Here is a 13,189-nt window from a genome sequence, read left to right on the forward strand (position 1 = left end):
AACTAAAGCAAATTAAAAAAATAAATTAGGTTTATTCAAAATGCTGATTAAGTGGCCTAGCTATCTTTCCATAATTAAGAAGGAAATTGGAATAGTTGTATTCCCCTAAGTGAGAAAGAAATGAATGCACTGTAAATACTATGGGTCACTAGGTCACTAGGTAGGGTAGGAAGGAAAAGAGGAAGCCTACAGACTGCACAAGTTTACACAGGGAGTATTCCCCTCCCTAACACTGAGCATCCACTCAGGCTCCTAAGCCCGTACGCAGTGGGATGAACTTCAGGGCTCCCAAGAGTTGAGGCATTCTCCAGAGGGTCTCTGACCAAAGGAAGCACAGTTTGTGCCTGAAAAAAAGCAAAATACTGAGAGAATGAAAGTAGATTTTTTTCTTTGCAGAGTCCACCATCAATTTAGAAATCCATCCCTCAAGTCCACCTTGTAATGATATTACCAATTTGTGAATTATCCAGTTGTGTGCTCCCTATGTTGCCAAAACTAAAGGTCAGTAGGAGGACTAGCAGCATGGTCCTAGCTTCTTCTTGATGAAAGTCATTCCATTTTGTTAACCCACACTGTTACAATTGGTACTTTTTTATCTAGCCTTCAAAAACATAAAGGAATAGACTATAATAGCAAGCAAGAGACTGTAATTTCTGACGAATGATTGTATTTTCACGAGAAAAGCTGCAGGTTACCTGTAAAATAAATAAATTCATAAATATATAAATAAATAGGTCTGGTTATTTATCAATAGCACTGGTTATACATGTGCATGCAGAGAAGTAGAAGATGTCTATCTCTGAGTTCTCTTGGGCTCTCAGCACAGCCCTGCCTATGGTTCCTTGCTGCTCATTTCTCTGATTTGGCATGGATAACTGAAGGTTATTAGTGTTCTGAGGATTTATTTTTTTAGCAAGGTCTACCTGAAGTGCGTGTTGCACATAGGAAAATTCATGAATTGCAGGTCTGTCTTAGAGATGATGATGGGATGCAAGAGACAGAAATGGTTAATGGTGAGGAAGCACCACATGATATGGTAATGTGGAAAAGGAAGTTTCATCTTGGCTTTTAACTCTGAAACAACATCTATAGCATACATCATTACTGGACTGTCACTGTTGCTGACCTTCTCACTCACGATTAGTATGTCTTAAAAACTGTTAAAGAAATAAAGGGGATGATTTTGGAAGCAGCTGATGGAAGAACCATCCAACCAGTCACCCAAGGCAGATCATTAATGGAGATCAATGCCAGACACTGCTGGGGATGTGGGCCAAAGTCTCTCCATGTGTTTTGTGTCACACCAGACACCCACAAGCCTTTGAGTGAGATGGTGTACTAAGCACAGGTCTTGTAACTGTTTTTTTATTCTGAAACAAAAAAAGATACACCTTGCTCTCACAAACACAAAGGACACCTTGTTCCTCTCATCTGAAATGAGGAAAATCACAGTCCAGTGAAGCCTGGAGAGGTTTTGCCAGGAGGTCCTGTAAGAGTGAAATTTCATCCCACTCCCAGAATACAGGATGCAAAACTTCCTCAGGAGAGGAAGCCTACATCACACTCTGGTATTCAACAGGTAGGGTTTTCAGTCTGGGGTCCACATACTACTTAGCACTGGCTTGTACACTGCTGCAGAGCCAGGAGGCAGCACTGTGGGAAAGGCTTCCCTTACCACCCCTGCCAGTGAGTACCTGGCAGACGAGACCTGGCCAAACCCAAGCTCAGTACCATCATCCGCAGCACGTGTGCCAACCCAGTGTCCCCTCCTCCAAACACTCATCTTTGTGCATGTTAACTACTAACCCTGCTGAAGTCAGTGCTTTGGAGAATAAAGATTAAATATTTTGGCAAGATTTTGTTGGATTACCCCTATTGCCAGTCCTAAAGTTCCACATTTATCTCCAATGAAAGACTGCAACACAATATTTCACTGTCAACAGCATGAACACATACAAACTTTTTTCAGTGAGGATTCTGGTACCCTTCAGATATCTTTCTAGCCTTCCTCAGAGTGTCATCTTCAGTTCAGGCACCTACATCTGACCAAGGGAATTAGGAGTGTCTTGGCTCCCAGATCTGAATGCTCACCCTCATCATACCCAACTCCAAACCCAAAGGCAGGAATAAGCACCCCTGTTCTGCCTCCCACAAAAAGGGGTGCCAGGGTGGGAAGGGGTGTACCACCAGTCCCAAGCACCATGCAGTGCGTGGCCGCACCATGGTGGATATGTAACCATCACTACTGCGAAAAGACAGCAACACAAGAGGACCTGCCCAAATGAGCTTACAGCCTAATGGGAGAGAGCTCATGATTTCACATGGCGTGCATATAACGTGTATTTCTTTGTCAAGACATTTCGCTTTGAATTTCACCACTAAACACATAAGCCAATGATAAAATAAATCACTTGGGCACAGTATTGATCCTTGGATGACGACTGCATTAAAAAAATGTACATGCTTTGGTGTGTTACATAAATAATTCCCCTCTGGCATCTATTACACCCGCTGCAGCCATACCTTTCATTTAATTTATACAGTTTCTTTTGTGCAAAGACATCCAATTTTTTCCCTCAACCTAGTCCACTCACTTTACACAGTGGAATATGTGCAAAGGAAAAGCAGAAGCAAGAGACGGGAATTGATTGCTGCCAGCCTGGTAGGGAAGCATTACCCTTGCAGGCAGGGGACAAACAGCAGAGTCATCTGCAACATGCAAACCAGCTTCTTCATTTCCATAGGGAAGCAAAAGAAATACCCTTCAAAGATTCTCAAAACTATTACCACTCTAAAGAAGTTGTCCTTAGCAGGACCCTATGGACCAAAGGAGTTTAAAAAATAAATACTAAGGTTAAATGTATCCACTAAGCAGTTTCTGACACAGAAAACGATGCTGAGTGATCAGAGCCTGTGTAACGCGGATGCAGACTGCTCATCAGTCCCTAAATGCAACCTAATGAGACCATTTTCAGCTAACAGAGATGCTAAAACTGCCTCTAATTCGGTATCCCAGCCTTCCCTATCCCATCCAGTCCCTGCTCTGCCCTGCTCTACATTTCCAAGTCACTTCCAACAGACTTTATACCCATGAGAGATTTCTACAACGCTTGAGCAATTGAACCAGGAGTGCAGCGCCGGGTCCACTGCTGAAATTAATTACACTTCTGCGACTAATTGGAGGAGGTTTGGCCTAGCTCGACCCCGCTCTGCAGGAAGAGCACCACGTTTGCACCTTATCCCACCCGGGCTCCGGGCAGGGCGTGTGACCCACAGCACCGGCGCCCCGGTTCCAACCCCCCCGACGATGCACGATTCCCCTTGCGCAGCTCCACGCCCGCCCCCCAGCCCTCACACCGTCTCCGCGAGCCCCTAGAGAGAAAACCATCATCACCATCACCATCATCGCCACCATCACCAGTTAACTGCAACGAGAGAGTAGTTACCAGCGAGGAGCGGCGCCGCAACAGGCGATGAGGGGCAGCGGCGGGCGCGCTGCCGCAGACCCCTCGCGTGCTCCCGCCGGCCGTGCCCCGCCCACACCCTTGTGGCCACGCCCCCTTCTGTTGGCCTCGCGTGCTGCCGCTGCGGGCGGCGCGGAGGCGGTGGCTGGCGCGGCGGAGGGTGACGGAGGGCAGGCACCCCGGGCTGCCGCGGGCTCTCCGCGGGCTGCAGTGGCCTTACGCCAGGGTGCGGGACGCCAGCCCGGTTAGTCCCGAGTGCCAGAGGTTTGTGGCTGACAGGGGCCCGCGCCGCCCCTGCGGAGAGAGGAAGGTGAATCTGCTGTGGGCCATGGCCAGAGAGCGGCTCCGCTACCAGCCTGGGGGCCGGCAGCGGAGTGCCCGGGGCAGCTTGTCAGGGACGGGCAGCAATGGCTGAATCAGAGAGTCACAGAATCAGATAGGTTGGAAAAGACCTCTAAGACCAAATCCAGCCATTACCTGAGGACTGCCAAGTCCACCACCAAACCATGTCACTAAAGGCATCTACACAGTTTCAGTGCGCTTCCAGGGACAGTGATTCCACCACTGCCCTCGGCGGCCTATTCCAATGCCTGAGCACCCATTGGGTGAAGAAATTTTTACTAATATCCAGTCTAAACCTCCCCTGGTGCAGCTTGAGGCTGTTACCTCTTTCTTGTTCTATCACTTGTTACCTGGGAGAAGAGACCAACCCTCATCTCACTACAACCTCCTTTCAGGCAGTTGTAAAGAGCGATAAGGTCCCTCCTGTGCCTCCCCCAGACCAAACACCCCCAGGTCCCTCAGCCATTCCTCAGCACACTCCTGCTCCAGGCTCTTCTTCACCAGCTTTGTTGACCTCTGGACCAGCTCCAGCACCTCAATGCCTCTCTTGTAGTGAGGGGCCCAGAACTGAACACAGGATCAGAGGTGCAGCCTCACCAGTGCCAGTACAGGGGGATGATCACTGCCCTGGCCCTGCTGGCCACACTATTGCTGACACAGGCCAGGATGCTGTTGGCCTTCTTGGCTGCCTGGGCACAAGCTGGCTCAGGTTCAGCAGCCATCAGTCAGCACCCCAGGTCCTTTTCTCTTGGGTAGCTTTCAGAGTGAGAAGTCCCCAGCGTGTGTGTACAGTGTTCACAGATGCTGTGGCTGAGCTACCGCACCTCAGATCAGAGGCAGAAGCCAAGTCTGGGCAAGGGTTCCTATGTTCTGTCTGTGTCAGACAGTGCTGTGCAAGGCACCTGTGAAGGTGTAAAAATGGTAATAAGGAGAAGGGAAAATTTCAGCTCAAAGATGAGAAAGATTTAGGGTGAAGAACAAAACCAAGCACAATGTTGTATCTTACTAGTATTTTGTATTGTATTGTACTGTACAGTTATTATACTGCTCAATAAAATACGTTTTTTAAGGGTATCTCTGTAAAGACTTTCTCAAAGCTGATACACAGAACAGATGCTTTTTCCTGATCAGCATTAACTTGGTTTTGATACCATGAAGCAGAAAGTTCCTGATACTTGGCCGTGCTTACAGCAGGATACAACTGTATCAAGGTTTCTTTTAATCCACTCCTGATGTTGCCCTGTGTCCTTCTTCCTCTTCCTGATATGTTTGCTGCATATTGCTCCCTCCATCCCCCTTCTGCCCCTGACTTCATTCTTTTCCCCTAGCAAGGTCTTAGCCTGGAAGGGTTCACCATCTTCTTCACTACTGTATCTTTCATTCGGTTCCTGCATATGCATCAGGCTGAACTTCCCCACTACTCATTTTCTTCTTCCCTCCTTAAGCATTGGTGAGTCTTGCTGGCTCAAATGCCTGGTGTCTTGAACTAAATTGCACCTACATTAGTGACCACAGCCATGCTTCTGTGGCCACAGCCTTTAGACTTTTCAGTTCTGCTTTCATTTTTATTTTTACATAGAATCTTACCAACGATAATGATCAACTTTATCTCATGAGAAAATCATGTTCCCTCTCTCCTTGGCTTGCTTTTATCCTTCCTGTCTGTAGCACCTTGAACAACTCTTTCTCCTCTACCAGAAACACTAGGGTTTCTTGTCTGTGCTGCATTTGCACCAGTCTCCCGCTTTCCTTCTTACCTACACTGCTCCTTTTTGTAACATCAGGTTTCCTCTGGTGCTTTCACCTCTTTCCCTGACTCTGAGCCAATTGAATGTGCTGTCTCCACTCACTGTCAGGACTTCTTTCACTCCATTTTGATCCTAGTCCTTCATTTATTTAGTCTGTTCTACCCCCATGTAATTAGTAGGCAGTGCTCCTCAAGGCACTGATGATTTCTTCTTAACCATATCTGTGAACATTTCTTACCATTCTTGATCTGTCATCCAGTTTTCACACAGATTACCTATAAATGAGAGAAAAAAGAACATTCATCTGTCTTCAGATGTGCCCTAACTGGGTGTGCACTCTATGTTTTGATTTTTATCAATGTTGGAGGAAGGCCCAGTGGTGGCCCGGAGGGGTTGTGGGGTCTCCATCCTTGTGTAAAGCTCTAAGTAATCTGCTCAGACTTCATAGCCTACCCTGCTGTGAGCAGGAGATTGGATTAGAGAACTCCTGAGGTGTCTACCAAGATGAGTTATTCCCTATGCTATTATCCATGTGTCAGGTACCAGAACCCTTATCCTGAAGAGTGAAAGACTGTGATGATAAGATGCAGTGAATCACCAGGGAAGTCCAGACATAGCTATAGAGTGTTTTGTTCTTGTTCCTGAAACTCAACTTCTTTGCCTTTTTCAAGACTTGGTTCACTGTGGTTTTGTTGATGTTATTGGTGTTTCTATATGTTTTGTTTTGTTTTTAATGTTATATTCTTCCTCCTGTTCTTCCAGTTTATTGCAAGGATGTTGTCACTAGCCCCTGGTTAACATCATGAATCATGCCAGATTCCAGTTATTTTCATGCAGTGGTCACTCATCTTGCTGCAATATTTGACCATTTATTCAAACTGAGGATGGCTATAACTGAACTCCAGGATTCCTTTTCAAACTTCCCCTGCTTCTTCTTTTCCCTGTTCCCTTGTTTAACTGTTATTCAAGCACATTAGCAAAGTGTCACATCAGAACTCGGCCCTGTTTGCATAATTCGGGAATGTTTGTCCCTTTCATCGCAATATTTTTTTCTTTTCAGCACAGCTTTATATAATGGTACACTCATTTAAAATTAATCTTGTTGTTGTGGTTTAAACCCACCCAGACAGCTTTCACTCACTCCCCCCCCACACACTTCTTGCCCTCCCCCTACTCTCAGAGGGACAGAGAGGAGAATCAAAAAGAATGCAACTACCATGGGTTGAGATAAGAACAGTTTAGTAACTAAGGTATAACACAAATCACTACTGCTACCACCAATAATAGTAATGATAAAGGAAATAACAAGGGAAGAGAATACAACACTCCATCACCAGGTGACCGATAACTCGCCCCCCCAGCCCGACCAAGCACCGACCGATACCTCCTCCAACCCTGCAGTCCACCTAGCCTTTCCAGCTAACTCCCAGTTACCTCCTGGGCATGACGTGCTGTGGTATGGAATACGTCTTTGGTCAGTTTGGGTCAGGTGTCCTGTCTCTGCTTCCTCCCGGCTTCCCTCCTCCCTGGCAGAGCATGAGGCTCACAAAGTCCTTGGCCAAACCAAAACATCATTGTTTTTCAGCTTTGTTCCCAGCTGAAAGTCAAAACACAGCCCTGCACCAGCTACCAAGAAAGAGAAAAATGACTGCCACTGCTAAACCCAGGACACTTGTCCACATGCAAAATTGCACTGAAGCTTCAAGTTTATCTACTTTACATTACTGAAATATTTTTGCATAGAGTTGTCCTTGCTTCTAGCTGTATATGACCATTTTTTAAACCTTAATAAATCTTCCTGTGAACCATTAGTTTCCTGATGGCACTTTCAGTTTCTCTTCAAAGTCACCTTCATCAGTGCTTTCCCTTCTGTGTTTTCCTTCTGATTTCCAGTTCTTTAGTACCAGATCTTTATATTCTGTGATGTCTTACATGTTTCTAGCCTTACAAAAAAAAAAAAAAAGGCCAAACAAACAAAACAACAAAAAAAAAACCCTCTGCAATTTAGCATGGAGATTATCTTGAAAATTACTGTGAATCAGAGATTTGCTAAACTTGGCTACTAATAAGAGGATTTTTGAAACCAAATCAGGGTTTTTTTGATTGAAACCATTATCATTGCGTGTATTCATAAACTAAGACAAAACCACAGCAAAGCGTAAAATAGCTACTTGCAGAATCAGCCTTTTACAAGGGTTAAACTGTTGCTCTTACTAAATCTGTTTATCCAGCAGAAAACTGTTTCTGGGAGCTTTTAGAAAGCTTGACGTTGGGTGTTTCTCTATTTTACTGTTCCTCCTTTAGAACAGAGACTAAAAACTCCAATTGCCCCACCTTTTCTGACCGAGGTGCTGAAAAACATTCCTTACTGCAAGTAAAGTTAATTACTTTCTTTTTTAATCACCAATTTATTTCCTGAAACACTAATGATAACTAGAGAAACTGTTGAATCAGTTCTTAAGTGAACAAATGCTCTTTTTGTCCACTTCTGCACTTCTGTTTTATGATTCTTTCATCACGCGGTTTATCTGAGCAGACATTTATAGCTCAACACCTTAAACTAGAGATGACTATTTCTTTTTATTTGCCTTTTCAGATTCTTCTGATTTTTTGAAATATCTTCAGTCATCCATCAGGAACAAGGGCAAAGCAGAAAATGACTGATCAAACTGCTTTGTAGGCCTCTGCATCCTAAGCTGTCCTCTGAATTGAGGGAGAATTTTGGTAAAGGTAAATTGTATAAAGACAATTCTTATAGTGCATAGTTTCAAATTCCATGTGTTCTCTAAAATTTACATAGAAGACAGACTGGAAGTTAATCTACTAGTGGAAAGCAGTGAGAATAAGACTGTAGTGTGACCTGTATGACCTGCATATCTTTGGGAGGCTCTTCATGTAAACAGTGGAAAAGTTGTCAAGGCAGGTTCTGCAACTTAGGTCTTCCACCTATCAGACTTGATCACTACCTACTGGATAAGAGAGGCATTCCCCCTCACTCATACATAGATATGAGAGAAAATATGAAAAACTGGTGGCATCAAGAAAAATTAAATTAGATCACATGGAGTCACACCATAGGGGAAGTGAGATACAACTCAAATGAAGATGAAAAATTAAATGAAAAAAATAGGGTTTACTAAATACATAATCTATAAATAGCATCCATCACTAATAGGTACAAGGAGAGCCATTACAACAGAACTTAGTTTCAGGATAAAAGGTTTATCTATCACTTTTGAAATGGTTGGGGAATGGTCCTGCTTTTCTTAGAATATACATCCATGAAAAAAGCCACGTGTTGGTTTACATTATTTTAAAGGGATCAAGGATTTCTAATTAAAACAAAGGACTCGCAGTGCAGTATGGTTCAGAAATAACTGGGCATTTTGTGGGCCTATATATGTGAATGAAAAGCTCTTTCCAGTTTATATAAAGTAGCTATCGTTTAGATATTTAAGGACTAACCTTTAAAAATGAAAGTGAAAAATAATAACATGAGCTATAATAAAAACATTTTTAACCTAAATAATAAAAAAAAATAAGCTAGAAACTAGGCACCAAGCTTGGAAACAGATCTGTAGAGAAGGATCCTGGCACCTGAAGTCAGGTTCACTGACTTCTGTCAAAAATGCCAAGCCCTAGGATCTACTGTACAACTGCAGCATACAGAAATTTTACAGTGCTTTTTTGTAAAGATCAGCACAAAGTGGTAGCATGAAAAAAAAATGCTGTCCCTACAAACTGGGTTAAAGACACCGAAGCAAGCTTTCTTTCCATCTAGCCTCTGTAGTTGTGTTAGAAGTATCTAAATAGCTAAAACACCTCAATCACGACATAGCCAATAAAGCAGGCAAACAAAGAAAAAAAAAAGATGTTTGAAATAAATGGTAATTGACATTTTGTTAGAATAATGTCATACTATATTTGTTATCATTGTGTAATATTAATTTAAAAGGAAAAACAAGAATATACTAAAAGTAATACATTTGTAACAGTATTTAAAATAGTAAAGAAGTTGCAATTAGAGAAATAAGGTTGAAAACTCAGGCAATATAGTTATCCCCCCCTTGATATTATTAAACCCTTCCAAATATTATTTTGAAGGGCTGGTAAAATTTCCTTCCATACAATACATTTCCAGTCTGGCGCTGCTTGAACAGATGTAAATATTTCTGGCTCACTATCAGAGCTGTGCTTCAGTGATTTAAACCATTTTAAAAGTGATAGATAAACCTTTTATTCTGAAACAAAGTTCTCCTTGTAGTAGTACATATTAGTGATGGATGCTATTTATAGATCATGTATTTAAATAGTAAACCTGACAAGAATCTACGAGCTGCCCAGTAAATTTTGTTCAAGGATCATTTCTCCAAGCGGAACCGTTACACCTGAAAGATATTTATGCAACAACATGCCCATTGATCAGAAAGCAGTTCTTCAGCAACGGTAGTTTGATCGACTTGGTGGATGGAATTGTTTTGTGCTTCATGAAGTGTGAGACTGAGATCTGACAGTGGGAGCCCTGGGCTGGGAAAAGAAGATGGTGTGGTGTGGCATAGAAGTCCTTTTCTCTGCAGGGGAGTATACAAAGTGAGGATGTAACACAATGAAGCAGCTGGCTGAAAAGGCAGCAGAAATGTCAGGGTGTGGACTGTGCCCAGCACAGGGCTGGAAGCTGTCAAACACTGTGGTGGAGGGCAAAAAAATCAGGCAGATAAGTCAATAGTCCTAGCTTTCTTTCAGAGCGGAGTTGTAGCAGAGAGCTATAAGGAGTAACTTCCTCCTCAGCCGGTCCCTGGAAATGAGTTTCCCTGACAAAGGGAACATCTCCCTAACAAAGCGAACAGAACACCAACCTTGTGGAAATACACAAGCTGAATGAAGAATGATTTACTAAGCATTTCTTTGTTGATAAAAACGTTCAGAACTAAATGACCACTAGCTGCAGTAATGTTCAGAAATTTGGGACCATCTAAGGAACCAACAGAACTCTAGAATAAGTTCTTTGGGAATAGCCCAGATTGCAAAGGCCAAGTCCAGTTCTAGTGGGAGATGTATGAAATGAATCTCTGCATCAGTGGTGTAGGACATGAAGGCTCAGTGCAAACCCACCACACAGTCATTAAATGGAGGTGAATAAACTAAGTAAATGGAATTTATAAACCTTTTGGTAATCAGCAAAAAGAGGTAAGCAATTTCACTGAGTTCAGCTGTCTGAATATTTGATTCACCCTTTGAAGAGTCTTTCCCCTGTTCTGAAGAGAGGAGTCATATCTCCATGTTGTCTGCAAAACTGCATTAAAAGCATGATTCTGAACCATATGTATAAAGGAACTTAGTTTTTCCACATGCAATGTGTCTTCCACTATTATTTTGCACTTCTCTTTAGAAACGGCCATGGGTGAGAAGATCTGGCTCACCAGAACATTTAGAAGAGGAAAAGAAAGAAAAAGTCTATACTAGACATTACTTAAAGCTACCTGAACCTGGAAAGGAAGGGCCCTTTACAGACAGGATCAAGCAGTATGTGTCACTCTTAAGAGAGAAACTAGATGGATGACATTGTTTGATAATAAAACTGCACTATGGGAAATAAGATTCTCAGAAATGCAGCAAGGCACTTGTGGACTATGAAGGACTACAGCTGTTGCATTAACAATATAGTGGAATTATAACAACTTAATATGCAATCTTGATTTGGCTTTAAGTGACAGTGAGGTTAGAGTTACAAAATCTAAAGCACTCTGGAGAAGGATGTCATTTCTGAACAGTTTCAGGTTATTGACTTTTCACACTCTTTCCAGAGATACACTTATGTTGTTGTAGAGAATATTTATAGGTCTTTTTTCTCGTTGCTGCAAAGTGTACAGTATATAAATTCCTCAGCTATACAAATCATCTCTAAAGCATCAAATCAATGAAGCTACTCCCCACTTTACCAGCTGAGATCCTCAAATGACCCCTCTCCTTATTTTATTCAACTTCTCTACACTTTGTCTACTGTTTATTAAGAGAATTATTTGCTAACAGCACTATTATTCTTCTTTTTAGAGGGGAAAAACTAGTCTTGTCAAGTTATTTTTAGTAGAAAATCAGGCTTTGCCACATACTAAAAAGATTCTTGGTTCATGGTGTCCTGGGTTTAGCAGTGGCAGTCATTTTTCTCTTTCTTGGTAGCTGGTGCAGTGCTGTGTTTTGACTTTCAGGCTGGGAACAAAGCTGATAAAAATGATGTTTTGGTTTGGCCAAGGACTTTGTGAGCCTCATGCTCTGCCAGGGAGGAGGGGAAGCCGGGAGGAAGCAGAGACAGGACACCTGACCCAAACTAAACTGTTCTTATCTCAACCCATGGGAGTTGCATTGGTTTTGATTCTCCTCTCCGTCCCTCCGAGAATAGGGGGAGGGCAAGAGGGGGGTAGAGTGAGTGAACAAGCTGTCTGTCTGGGGTTAAGCCACGACACATGGTCATCACTGGTGATGTCTTTGCTGTGCTGCATCCATTCTTTTTTTGAGGCAAGCTGCTTAAATTACATTAAATTATTTAAAAGTACATAATACAACAGCATTGTCCCAACCTTGTGAGGCCTGACTCATCTTTTGTATGTTGCAGAGAGCTCCAAGCTAGCCTTGAGTGGACTGACAGATCCACACAGTGACATGCAGCTACATACAGAGATACAGATGGGTCTGCAGGACAGCGAGGTCAGTGCAGCCCTGCCTCTCAGCTCGTGCAGAGCCCTACATTGCTGCGGTTGTGCTGTGTCCTCTTCTATAGCAGGCTGACTTCCAGTTATTCCTAGAGTCTCTCCACTGCTGCCTTATTAGACAGTCCTCACATCTTGTAACTTTATGCAGCATCTAAACACAATGATCTCTGCAGCTTTGCTAAGGCTTCCAATAAGGTAAATAAAGACCTGTCATATAGCATTATTTTTGTCTATGGGAGAACTGAGAAACCTGATGCTGTGCTGAGGCTGGGGTTCTGTTCCTGAAAATGCAGCTTTCTGTCCAGAAACTCCAGAAATCTGTGTCACTGCATGCTGCAGTGAAGATCTGTTTGTACAGAAATTTTAAAGTCCCATGTAAAGAAGCTGGCAGAGTCATGCCAAAGGTTAATGGAAAAAAATGGAGAGGTTCCTCATTTCAGAGTCAGTATTCTGGTGTTCCAGGAGGCTTGATGGCCAGCATTAAAAAAGTGGTCCAAAATTTTCCAATTTGTTTGAATTATAGAAGTGGTCAACACTTTCAACTTTTTTTTAAATGTCTTAACTTCTGTTTTGCAGTGTATATTTTATTTGTCTAAGGCACATTGCCTTTGAAATGTCATCTTATTTATTAAACAGAAGTGTAGATTCGTAAGAAGATTAAACAATAATCCTTCCTAAATTATCAAGACATTCCAATTTGCTCAGTACAAAACAATCCTACATGTTTTTGACATAGCTTTCTTTTGGGAACAGGAAATATATTTTAGCATCTTAGAAATGTGTTAGATATGAAGGCAGATTTTCATGCAACTGTACAGTAAGTCTTGGTTTTGTGCTTGAAGTCGTAATTACAAACTCCAGAAAAAACAGTACTTTAAGTGAGTGATATATGACCCTAGTTTGTTGTTACTAAAGAAGCACCATCCTA

At 42.6% G+C, this 13,189-nt stretch overlaps 1 protein-coding gene and 1 long non-coding RNA gene across 2 annotated transcripts in view; one reads left to right on the plus strand and one right to left on the minus strand.

Annotated features, from left to right (window-relative positions):
• The window catches only part of LCP1 (lymphocyte cytosolic protein 1), a 46,722-nt gene extending 43,256 nt beyond the window's left edge, over positions 1 to 3,466 (minus strand). The window contains exon 1 of the mRNA XM_061353071.1: positions 3,447 to 3,466. The gene's annotated coding sequence lies outside the window, so the exon portion shown is untranslated. The remainder of the gene's footprint in view (positions 1 to 3,446) is intronic.
• A 176-nt stretch (positions 3,467 to 3,642) lies between these two features.
• Positions 3,643 to 12,890, plus strand: LOC133212048 (uncharacterized). The gene is made up of 3 exons (XR_009725365.1): positions 3,643 to 3,719; positions 6,094 to 6,159; positions 12,169 to 12,890. It is a non-coding gene; the product is annotated as an uncharacterized LOC133212048 (long non-coding RNA).
• Positions 12,891 to 13,189: the final 299 nt, after the last annotated feature.

The sequence above is a fragment of the Neopsephotus bourkii genome, unplaced genomic scaffold (assembly GCF_033783945.1).
Source record: "Neopsephotus bourkii isolate Nb327-2 ecotype Australia unplaced genomic scaffold, CSIRO-AGI_Nbou_v1 NB_663, whole genome shotgun sequence".
NCBI lineage: Eukaryota > Metazoa > Chordata > Aves > Psittaciformes > Psittacidae > Neopsephotus > Neopsephotus bourkii.